Source organism: Coffea arabica, chromosome 5e (genome assembly GCF_036785885.1).
Source record: "Coffea arabica cultivar ET-39 chromosome 5e, Coffea Arabica ET-39 HiFi, whole genome shotgun sequence".
Taxonomy (NCBI): domain Eukaryota; kingdom Viridiplantae; phylum Streptophyta; class Magnoliopsida; order Gentianales; family Rubiaceae; genus Coffea; species Coffea arabica.
Window position 1 is genome coordinate 37,163,130 of NC_092318.1, and position 10,666 is coordinate 37,173,795.

At 34.6% G+C, this 10,666-nt stretch overlaps 1 non-coding gene across 1 annotated transcript; it reads left to right on the forward strand.

The window, feature by feature from the left end:
- Positions 1-4,252: 4,252 nt before the first annotated feature.
- LOC113697630 (small nucleolar RNA R71) lies at positions 4,253-4,359 on the forward strand. The gene has a single exon (XR_003449916.2). It is a non-coding gene; the product is annotated as a small nucleolar RNA R71 (small nucleolar RNA).
- The last annotated feature ends 6,307 nt before the right edge of the window (positions 4,360-10,666 follow it).

A 10,666-nucleotide genomic window follows, 5' to 3' on the forward strand; every position in this document is an offset into this window, starting at 1 on the left:
AATCTATCAAAACAGTTCTGCATGCTTGACCAGCTCCAATTTCTTTCTCTAAGATTCAGTTATTTCCTTCCAAATCAGGACAACCACGAATATACGGAGTAAAACAGAGGATTAGGGTTGTTTTTGATGAATACATGCATAAATTTCAAGTTACAAGATGAAACTAAGGTTGGAAAAACATAGCAGCACTCAGGTTCAAAGTTGAAATTTCCAGCCATATGTCTTCACCAAAATTTCATTTAATGCATCAAACAATAACCAAATTTGACATGCATTCATCAATGAGCATGATATAAGATCCCTAGTAGGATTTTCATCAAGAAATTCACTAAAATCAACATTTAGAAGCTATCTTCCACCCACGTTTCAACATAAGCAAAGTTGGAAAGAAATCCAACAAACATTCGGTCCAAATGAGGGATTTTCCCAATAAATTTCATTCAATCCATCCCAAATCAACATGTAATCTCATAAACTAAAATGAGGACATGCAGTTCCGAAATCCAACAAAACTTTCCAAGAAATTTCAGTTTTAAAACAAGAATTTCAACTAGACATCCATTGGACAAGCTAACAACTGTCTCATTGTTTTGCAGTCCTTTTACAGCCTTTTCAACCCCATTAATCGAGTTTTCTCCAAGAAAAACTAGCATGAAACACTAAATAAGGATTATACCAAGTATATAATATGATTTTCTAGTAACATTTCACCAAATTACCCACTTAAAATAAAAAAAAAACTCACTATCAGCTAAGTTGGAAATTTCCAGCAGCCATGCAGTCCTCTAAACAAGGATTCCAGCCATAAAAGCCAAGCTTTTCGCCATAGAAACTCACATGCATCACCCTATAAACTTTATACAAGACATAGAGCACGAATTCCAGCCATAAGTCAACATAAAATCCATTTAAATTGAAGAGAAAACCTGACATCAACTATTTACCAGGCTAACGGATTTCCAGCTTTGAAGATTCAGGTTTCATGAGCCAAAAATGAAATATTTCTCTAGATATTTCAACATACATTCATTCCACCATATATTCTACTGTATATAGCATGTATTTCCAGCAAGTCCAGTCAAAATTTGAAGCAAAAGATGGCAAAATGCAATATAAACTCAGTCCGGACAGATTAACTCAAATCAAGGGAAAGTTTGATTTTAATCTTCAAAAGAACCACAAGTTTCTTTATTAAAACTAAATGCAACTAGTAATCTTCTTTACATGTGAAGGAAATGAAGATTTAAGGAAGTTTTACCCCTGCTGTGACTAGAGAAAGCTGGAAAATGAAGAATTGCTGCACTTGTTCCTCTCTCAGCTGAAGCTGGGAAATTCCAACAGCTTTCCTTCAACATTTCCAGCCCAAACCTCCAACTTTTCGTGAATTTTTCAGCTGAGCATCTTATAAAACTTAAGTTAAACATATTGCATGCATCCTAGCATCATTCTTCCAAAGAAAACTCTGGTAACAAGCTACAATTCCAGCTTCATCCTCTCGGTTGTTACAGTTTTCTTTTCCAACACTTAATCAGTCACTAAACAGAATTTTCTGCACTTAGTCAGTCATTAATCTAGATTTTCTTCAGCCAAATCCCTTTATTTTACTCCTGAATCCAACATGTAGGTTAGAGTTAATGTGTTATGAGGTGAATTGAGCCACAAAATAAGATTTCACAACCAAAATTCTTAGAGGGAACTAGAATAACTCTCTTGGCCAGCATAACCAATCTTCCTTGCTAACTCTTGCAAAATTTCTCACTTAAATATCATCTTTGCTCTATATTCTCAGATAAAACAAGAGAGTAAACGTATAACTTAACTCCTAGAAGAAAAATTCCTCCATAATTTAAATAATAAGCTGCAACCTGCTTCATTTCCTCGGCCATACCAGAATTTTCTTTCCAGCAAATAGTCAATCATTAATCAAGATTTCTTCAGCCAAAACTCCCTTTTCTAAGCTAAATTCTAACATGCAACTTGAATAATCAAAGATATTAGAAGAATAAGATGTTTATAATGATTTTTACCTCCCTTTCTCCTTACAATCAAAGCTGGAAAAGAAGAAAAATGCAAGCAGTCCCCTTCCTCCTCCTCCTTCAATTCCTTATGGTGAAATGCTCCAAGCTTCCTCTTTTCTCTACCTCACTCTCTTATTCACTCGGTTGATTGGAAGGAAAGAATGGAATCAGAGAGCTCCCTCACTCTCACTCTTTCTCTCGATTTTGGGTATGGAAAACGAAGAAAGCATAGTACTCTGTTTTCTCTCGGTATTGGCTATCAAAAGAAATGCCTTGTTTCTCATCTCGATCACCGCCCAAAATGTATTGACAGAATCTCTCATTTTTCCTCCACTCAGTCATCGCTTGGTTTTGTTATCAGCTTGTTGGCTGCTATTGTTCTCTTTCTCTCTTTGGTCATCACCTAACTTAGCAAGTAATTGGCAGCTGTCTTTGTAGGAGTTGTTCACCGCCCAACTAACAGCCAATTTCTGCTTATTTTTCCTTCCACCATTCAAACTTAGCAGATGGTTATCTTGCTTCCATTCGGTTCCTGTTTTGTCCAAATTCTAGTAGTTTGTTCCTTAGTTGCATGGTAGTTTAACCGAATCTCCAAGATTGGTTCGGTCCTTTAGTTTTAGTTCATTTGTTTGCTATGAGTCCATAATTTTATTGTCTCACTCATTGAATCAAAATTTCATTTGTTCTAATTTATATGTACCTTAAAAAATTTTCTTATATCAATCTAGTGGATTTCCACACATTTAGATTTAAGGAAAATTAATTAGTCATGTAACTTATTCAACTATATAATATATTCAAATTGCTCAAATTACAATATGTATATCATATGTTTATTTGATTCATATAAATTTTTTACACCATTTTAGGATATTTCTAAATTCTCAATTTTTATAAAAATTCAATTAGGCATTTAATTTAACCACTTGTTCGCTATATATAATATTTCTAATATCAAAGTAATTAAAATGAAATAAATTTAGGGCATACACAGAATTTTCTCAGGTTCTCACATAATACTTTTGAAAATTCAATGTTACCGATAGTGTAAGGCATAGAAAAACTCCCCGAATCTTTCAATTTCGGTGGCAGCTTGTTTTGTATGATGACACTACACTCCTCAGTTAATGATATTGTTTTACGGTCCTGCAATTTCTTTTTTCGTGTCATGATCTCCTTAAGGAACTTGGCATGCGAAGGAATCTGCAAAATAGCATCAATAAAAGGAATATTAATATGCAATTGTTTAAAATTTTTTACAAATTTATCAAAATCTTTGTTAAGTTTATTTGGCTTGAGTCGTTGAGGAAATGGCACTACCGGAGGTATCGGAACGGTATTGAAGGATGTTGATTGCTCTTCTTCCACTTTCTCCTTATCACCTTCCCCCACACTTACGTTTTTCTCTAATTGTTCATCTCCTCCACTAACACTCTCTTCAGTTCCCTTGTTTTCTAACACTGGAAGGCTCTAGTTGTTTACCGCTACGAAAAGTAATGGTCTTGACATGTTCCTTGAGATTAATCCTTGTTTTACTTGGCAATTCCCCTTGATTTCAATTGTTAATAGAATTGGCGATTTGACCAATATGGACCTCCACATTTCTGTACATTCCGGTCAATTGATCCAACCGTCCATCTATTCGTTCGAATCTCACCGAAATTCCTTTTGCCAATTTTTCCATCGCAATCTCCCAATCCGACTTAGTGTTTGTCGGTTGTGGCCTTGGTTGGAATCTCAGCGGATTATTGGGCCTTTGTGGGTTGCCTTGCTCCTTCCATCTGAAATTTGGATGATTCCTCCATCCTGAATTATATGTATTCGAGTATAGATTATTTTGAGCATTCCTATTATAATTATTAACAAATTGATCCTGCTCAACATCAACACACTCGTTAGAGTCATGTTCTCCTCCACATATAGAACAATAAGCAACATGCACATTAGAGGAAGAACTTGGACCACATTCAATTTGACGACGTAATATTTGCATCATATTATTCAATTGCGCACTTAATATATTGATAGCATCAGTTTCAATTATACCTGCTTGTCGCCTTGGATTACCACTTTCATTAGCCCATTGGTAATTGTTAGCTGTCATTTCTTCTATCAAACTTTGAGTTTTTTCGAGTGATTTACCCATTAAAGCACCACCTGCGGCTGCATCAATAGTAGTTTTAGTTGTGAAAGATAAACTATTATAGAAAGTTTGTACAATGAGCCAATCGGAAAGTCCATGATGTGGATACCTCTAAAACAACTTTCTAAACCATTCCCAAGATTCATACAACGATTCACTATCAAATTGACTAAAACTAGTGATATCTATTCTAAGCTTAGCCATTTTACCCGGTGGGAAGTATTTATTCAAAAATATCCTAGATAAATCATCTTAAGTAGTGAAGGTATTAGGGGCATGAGAATGTAACCAAATTTTAGCCTTATCCCTCAATGAAAATGGAAACAACCTTAACCTTATTGCATCTTCACTACTTCCATTTATTTTGATCGTATCACATATCTCCAAAAATATGGCTAAATGTGCATTTGGATCCTCTATGGCATTAATTCCAAATTGAGATTGTTGTACAATTTGAATTAATGATGGTTCAATCTCAAAATTGTTAGCGTTTACTGTCGGCCGCGCTATACTTGTTTGGGATTCTTGAGTTCCCAGTAGAGCGAAATCCCTTAGAGCTTGCCTATTTGCTTCGCTTTCTGCCATTTCTTTTTCAAAAGGTAGCTCTACTGCAATTTCCTCTATTGGTTGCCAAACCTCTTCTTCTTGTTGTTGTGGTGTACGCCTTTTTTGTCTACGTAGTGTCCTTTCAATTTTCAGATCAAAAGGTGCTACTACCCGTACAGTTCAATGCATATACTACAAACAAAAATAAAAGAGATTATGTAGAATTAATTAACAAAAACTGATAAAAATCCTAATTTAACTATAAACAATTTAACTTGTAAATATAAAAAATGTCTAAATTAATAGAGTTAATTAGGCCCTAATATTGCCGCTCCCTAGCAACGGTGCCAAAAACTTGAAAGTTTTTTATATAAGTACAAGTTTAATTCCAAATTTTACCCGTTCGGATTGCAAGTATACAGGTCAATTTAGTAGTTTTGCACAAATATCGAGTTGATCCTATAGAGAGCGATGTTTCAAGTACTAGGTCCTCACTTACTTTATTATTTAGACTACAATCAATTTAAGCAAGAGAATCTATAATTACTACTACCTACAAATCTTAACTAGACAATTGCAAGTTAACAAATGGAGAAAATTCACTAAATACTTAAGTTTAGGGATGTAGATTCCACTTATGGTATAAACAACACAAATGAATAGATTTATCTCTTATTACAACCCTTGTTTAACTAGGGATTCATTTTCAATATTACCAAATCTTATTCTCATAATAAAATGGCCTAGATGTAGTCTAGTTTTCCCTATTCTCATGGTGAATAACTAGATCTACTTTTGTTTCCTTCATGAAATGCAAGTTAATCCACTTAAGTGTACTTCTATTCTCATAAGTCTACACATCAAGCTCTACTCATGTTGTTCCATCATTATTACCAACTTTCATTGATAATAACAACTAAGAGTTTGCTATTGGTGATCAAGCAACAACAAGTGATAAACATGCACAAGAAAATAATTTAATACAAAATGTAACAAGTGTAAATCATATCCACTACATATCAAGTAGCCATAAGTTTCATCTACTCCCTAAATTTAGAAATTTAGCTACTCATGTAAGATATAACAAATAAGCTCATAGTTTCATCGCATAAACACATCATGAATCACAAGTAAAAGATAGACTAAAGAAAGCTTAGCCAAGGTTAATAAAGAATCTCCCAATGATTTTCAATTTCTTCAACAAAATGGCGTACAATGAAGCCTCCAATTGTTCTCACAAAAGTTGCTAGCTAGAGAGAACAAGACAAGACTAACTTCTAAGTGCTCCTGGTAAAATCTCATATGAACTACTTCTAATATCTTCTACTCCCTTCTTCTATTGATTCTAACATCTAATTGTTAAGAGAGTAAAAAAGATGGGCTTTTGACAAGACATAAAACTCCTTTCCTCTTCTTTTTTGCATCAGAAGCATGTGCAGCCGAAATTCTCTCTCCAACTATAGCTGAAAAGTAGTGTGAAAACAAGGCCAGTGGCTGAGCAAGTTGTTGAAATCAGGCTACAATAGGCGACTTGAGAATACGCGACTACAACCCGCGTATTGCCAAGTCGCGTATTCAATTCTGTGCACTGACTCCACATCAACTGCTATTCTTTCAATGATAGAGGCCAAACTAGCTCTTGGGCAAAACATAAAGTTAGACCTTTGAGTTAGCTTTCCAATGCTTGAAAAATCATCCAATTTAGAGCTCTGTGGATCAAGATATGATCAAAATATCATCACCTGGTCAGAGCATTGTTCCAACACTCGACCATGCACATGTGCTTCTGTACTTCGACTTTTTGACTAGGAAAACAACTGAATTGGATTTCGATATCTTCATACCAAATGTAGATATATCTCTTAGCTTTAAAATGATAAAAGATCACCTCAATCCAATCATTGAAGCGCAAGATATTGCCGAAATAAAAAGATATGTCAAAATTATCTTCACTTGCATTTCTTCATTTGAATGTTTTGCATTTCATGTCTTCTCAAACCCGCTTCCAATCACCAATTATCATCCAATTGTCTTCTCAATTCATGTCATTTGATGATTGACTCATTAAATCTACAAAAATATGAAGTTTTTATCATAAAAATCCATAGAAATGCAATGTTTGCCATTTAAACCATAAAATGCATATCTTTACCAAAACCCTAGTTAATTAGTTATAAAACTAGTTAAAACACACCAAACCTAACTAAGCACACTAAAAACACGTAAACTATATACTTGTCACAGAACAATCAAATACACTATTTTTTGTGGGCCTAAAGTCCAGTCCGACCTTCCTGTTATGATTGACAAATGCATCAACAAAGTAGAGTCGTCTTCAAGAAAAATGTACTGGAATTCCATATATCTTCAGCATAGCTTTTTCTTCAAAAGTTACAGATACTTTCCTATTCAAAAGCACAAACCTTAACTAAAATAATTCAACTTTCCAGTCTCCACCATCCCACAGAGGATAGATGAGAAAACAAAAACTTTCTGCATTGACCAGGGAAATTAGATGAAAATTTCCTATCTTTCTTGCAGGAGATACAGAAACTCGACCTTCTTTTAACGCATGAACTTCAACTAAAGGACATAAATCAAGCCTTTGATCTACTGAAGAAACCTGACTGCATAAAGATTCTCATACAGTTGTGATTACTGAACAAGAATTTCCAATATGGCTTTTGGTCTTTTTGGATTTTCAATCTTATCTAATTGTAGTCTAGAAAAAAAAGGAGCAATAAAAGAGATCTTGGGTTTCATCCTCTAATTCTTGAACGTTTTAAAATCCCAATGGCTAGGAAAATCAATGCTTATCTTGTCAAACACACTTTTTCGATGATCAATTGAATATCGTAATTAGAATGAGAGTACCATTTCCAGAAAAAACATAGCCACTTCTGAGACAACTTTTTTTACTTCACTGTTACACTTTTTTTTTTCAACAAATGGATAAAACTAGTCAGTTTAAAAATGGAATAGCTAGAGTTTCCATAACTAATTGGCTGATGCCATTTGCGAGTTCACGAAACTGCAAGTAAATATAGATACAAGGCAAAGGCTGGTATCTCTCATTGGGTGCTTATTTTGCACCTTTTCTAGGGAAAAGATTGGATAATAAAGTACTTATCCCCACGTTATGGGTCTTGCATTTATTATTTGAAAAAGATTGTTCGGAAAAGTCACAAAGCTTCTACTTAAAGAACTAAAAGCCATACAAGACTATGGGTTAGCTTATGTGTCTAAGGTAATATTTGAGTTGTTTTAGGCAAAGATTTCCAGCTTCCAAGATCTGTATATGTGTATTGTCTCATCATTTTGAATCCTAAGAAATCTGTAATTCCACGTTATTTTTGAACTATGATATAAAGGTCTTCTATCGTGCAGAATCAAGAAATTAATAGCGGGCTAACTGGTTGACAAAGACGAACTTTGTGACATCTTGATAATCTGTATTTGTTGAGTGAAAGGTGAGTACAGATAGTAGCATTATGTTCTGGGGAAAGAAAAGTTTCTACAATCCTTTATTAGATTCCATATTAGCAACTTGCACATAATTGCTCGATTTTAGATTTTTGCAAGTACATCTTTGTTTTGGTACATTCTTGTACTTTAAAGCCATGACAAATTCATTCAAGACCTAAATAATCCTGACCAAAATGTCTAAAGGTTACCAGTTGACAGGTGCCGAACCTGTGCAATAATAAATACCTACTCGAGAAAAATATAGATTTTGTATATAGCGGTGAGTAGGGTCGAATTCACAGGGACTGGGGATAATTCGTTTCTTCTAGAGTTCAAAGTATGGGGGGATTTTTGGATTAAGTGCTAACTAAATAAATTAAATGCGGAAAATAAATAAAAGAAATAATTATTAGAGAAACTCTAGCCAAGGGTACACTTCAGAAGTGGTTCATGCATTGATCATCGATTCACAGATAATTTCACATTTATTAATAGATTGGTTATAGTTGTCATGCACGCGATAAACAACCAACCTTTCCTTAATTTATCGATAGTCAAGGTACGACCGTTAACTATTTCTCTAACCCGGAAACAACCCTAGGTACGACCGTAGGATTTAATTTCTAGATTGCATTAATAATTAGAAAAGCCCAATCCTAACTAACAAACACGCTACGAGGGTTTGTTTAAATTAGATCATATGTTCCCCTGACATAAACCCAATTACGCCAGTTGCCACTGAGATAGGGATAACGAACAATTACGGATTCAATTACCCCTAATTAGCAAAATAGCCTATATGAATAATTAATTATTGCGCACTAATCAATCATCCACACGAGATATAACGGTTAAAAGCAGGAAACATATGAATACCAATAAATGAAAGAAGCAATTAAAATAAATTAGATCTCACAGTAATTGTTGAACCAAATCTTCAGTTGTCCCCTTAACTAGAATTGAGAAGCTGGTTCTCCATCTTCTCCAGCCGTGCGAAAATAAAACAATCCCAGCTTTTCTAATGTTTTCTCCCTTCCCAAAAGTCGGCTGCATTGAGAAAGTCAAAAGGAAAAGAAGGCGTCTGACAGGGAGAAAGAAAACTAAAAACTAATCGCCCCAGACGTGAATCTGGCTTTTCCTTTTTATATTCTCCAAGTAGCGCCCCAGCAGAGAAGTAAAAACGTCCGGGAGTTAGGCTTTGTCTAAGGGTCCTGATCCCATGCATCTGGTTCACGTGGACCCAACTTCTTAATTTGCCCTGCTGCTACCAATCCCGCGAGTCCGTCTTTTTCTCTTCTTTGCTTTGTTTTCTCCCAAATTAGCCAAAGCCCCAAATACAAAGGTCCACCACCGTGGCTTTCTCTCCATGGTCCCCACATAGCAAAGCCAAACGAAAATTCATGTAGGCTCCCTTTTGAATTAGAAAACTCTTGAAAAATCAGATCTTTTATTTCTTTTTGCTCCACCTTCTTACAATTAGTACCAAATACCAAATATAAGTAGAATCGATCAATTAAAATAATATTTGGTATAATAAAAGAGGAAAATAAACATAGAATTAATGACAAAAATACAACCCATCAATTTCCCCCACACCTAAACCATGCTTGTCCTCAAGCATGAGAACAACAAATCAAGCAATCGAATACAAACAATGGCTATTGCTCAAATGGTCTATTGCCAAAATACAATTAAAATACATGTCAAGTATTAGTGGCAATTTGCAAGAAATATCTCTCTAATTAGCTTTCAAGATCAAGGACTCTTTCAATTTATGACTAACTAATCTAAGAATATAAAATATTTAACCAGCATCCATAAGCAAATGGTTCGACTATTAAGCAAAATCTCAACATTAAAATTCATGAATCAGCGGGCTAACAATTCATTCACATTTTTCACTATTGGCACTTTTTTTTTTTAAATATCCCCACACTTGTTTGATTTTTTTTTCGGGGGAATGCTTAGTTTTTAGCCATTCAAGCGTTTTGACGCGAACTCCGACATTGGCCACATGAAGGAGCCCGGTTACTCAGCCATCATCGCTTAAAAACCACATACTCATAGTTATCGTCGCTTTTTGATGCGAAAGTCGACACTTGTGGTGAAAACTCCCGGTTACTAGGCAACGATACTAGCAGAGTATAGCCGAATACTATTCATAAATAAGCACCAAATTAAAATTAATAATCACACAAACCCGCTTCATTTCTTAAACATGGAGAACTAAGATTAATAGTTGAACCAATTTGCATAAAAAAAATGCTAGACAAATATTTACAATACTTAGAAAAGTTAACCAAAAAGTGCAAAAGTCACAAAATCTCAAATATTCACCAAAGAAATATCCTTAAACTCAACCATGTCATACTCAACACCTTAAAGTGTAAAATCTTAGTAATAGAAAATTTTGAGACATCTAACCATCGTTTATCAGGAATAATCACAAATAAGCACAAAGATAGGCAAAAATTGGACAAAATTCGACAAGTCA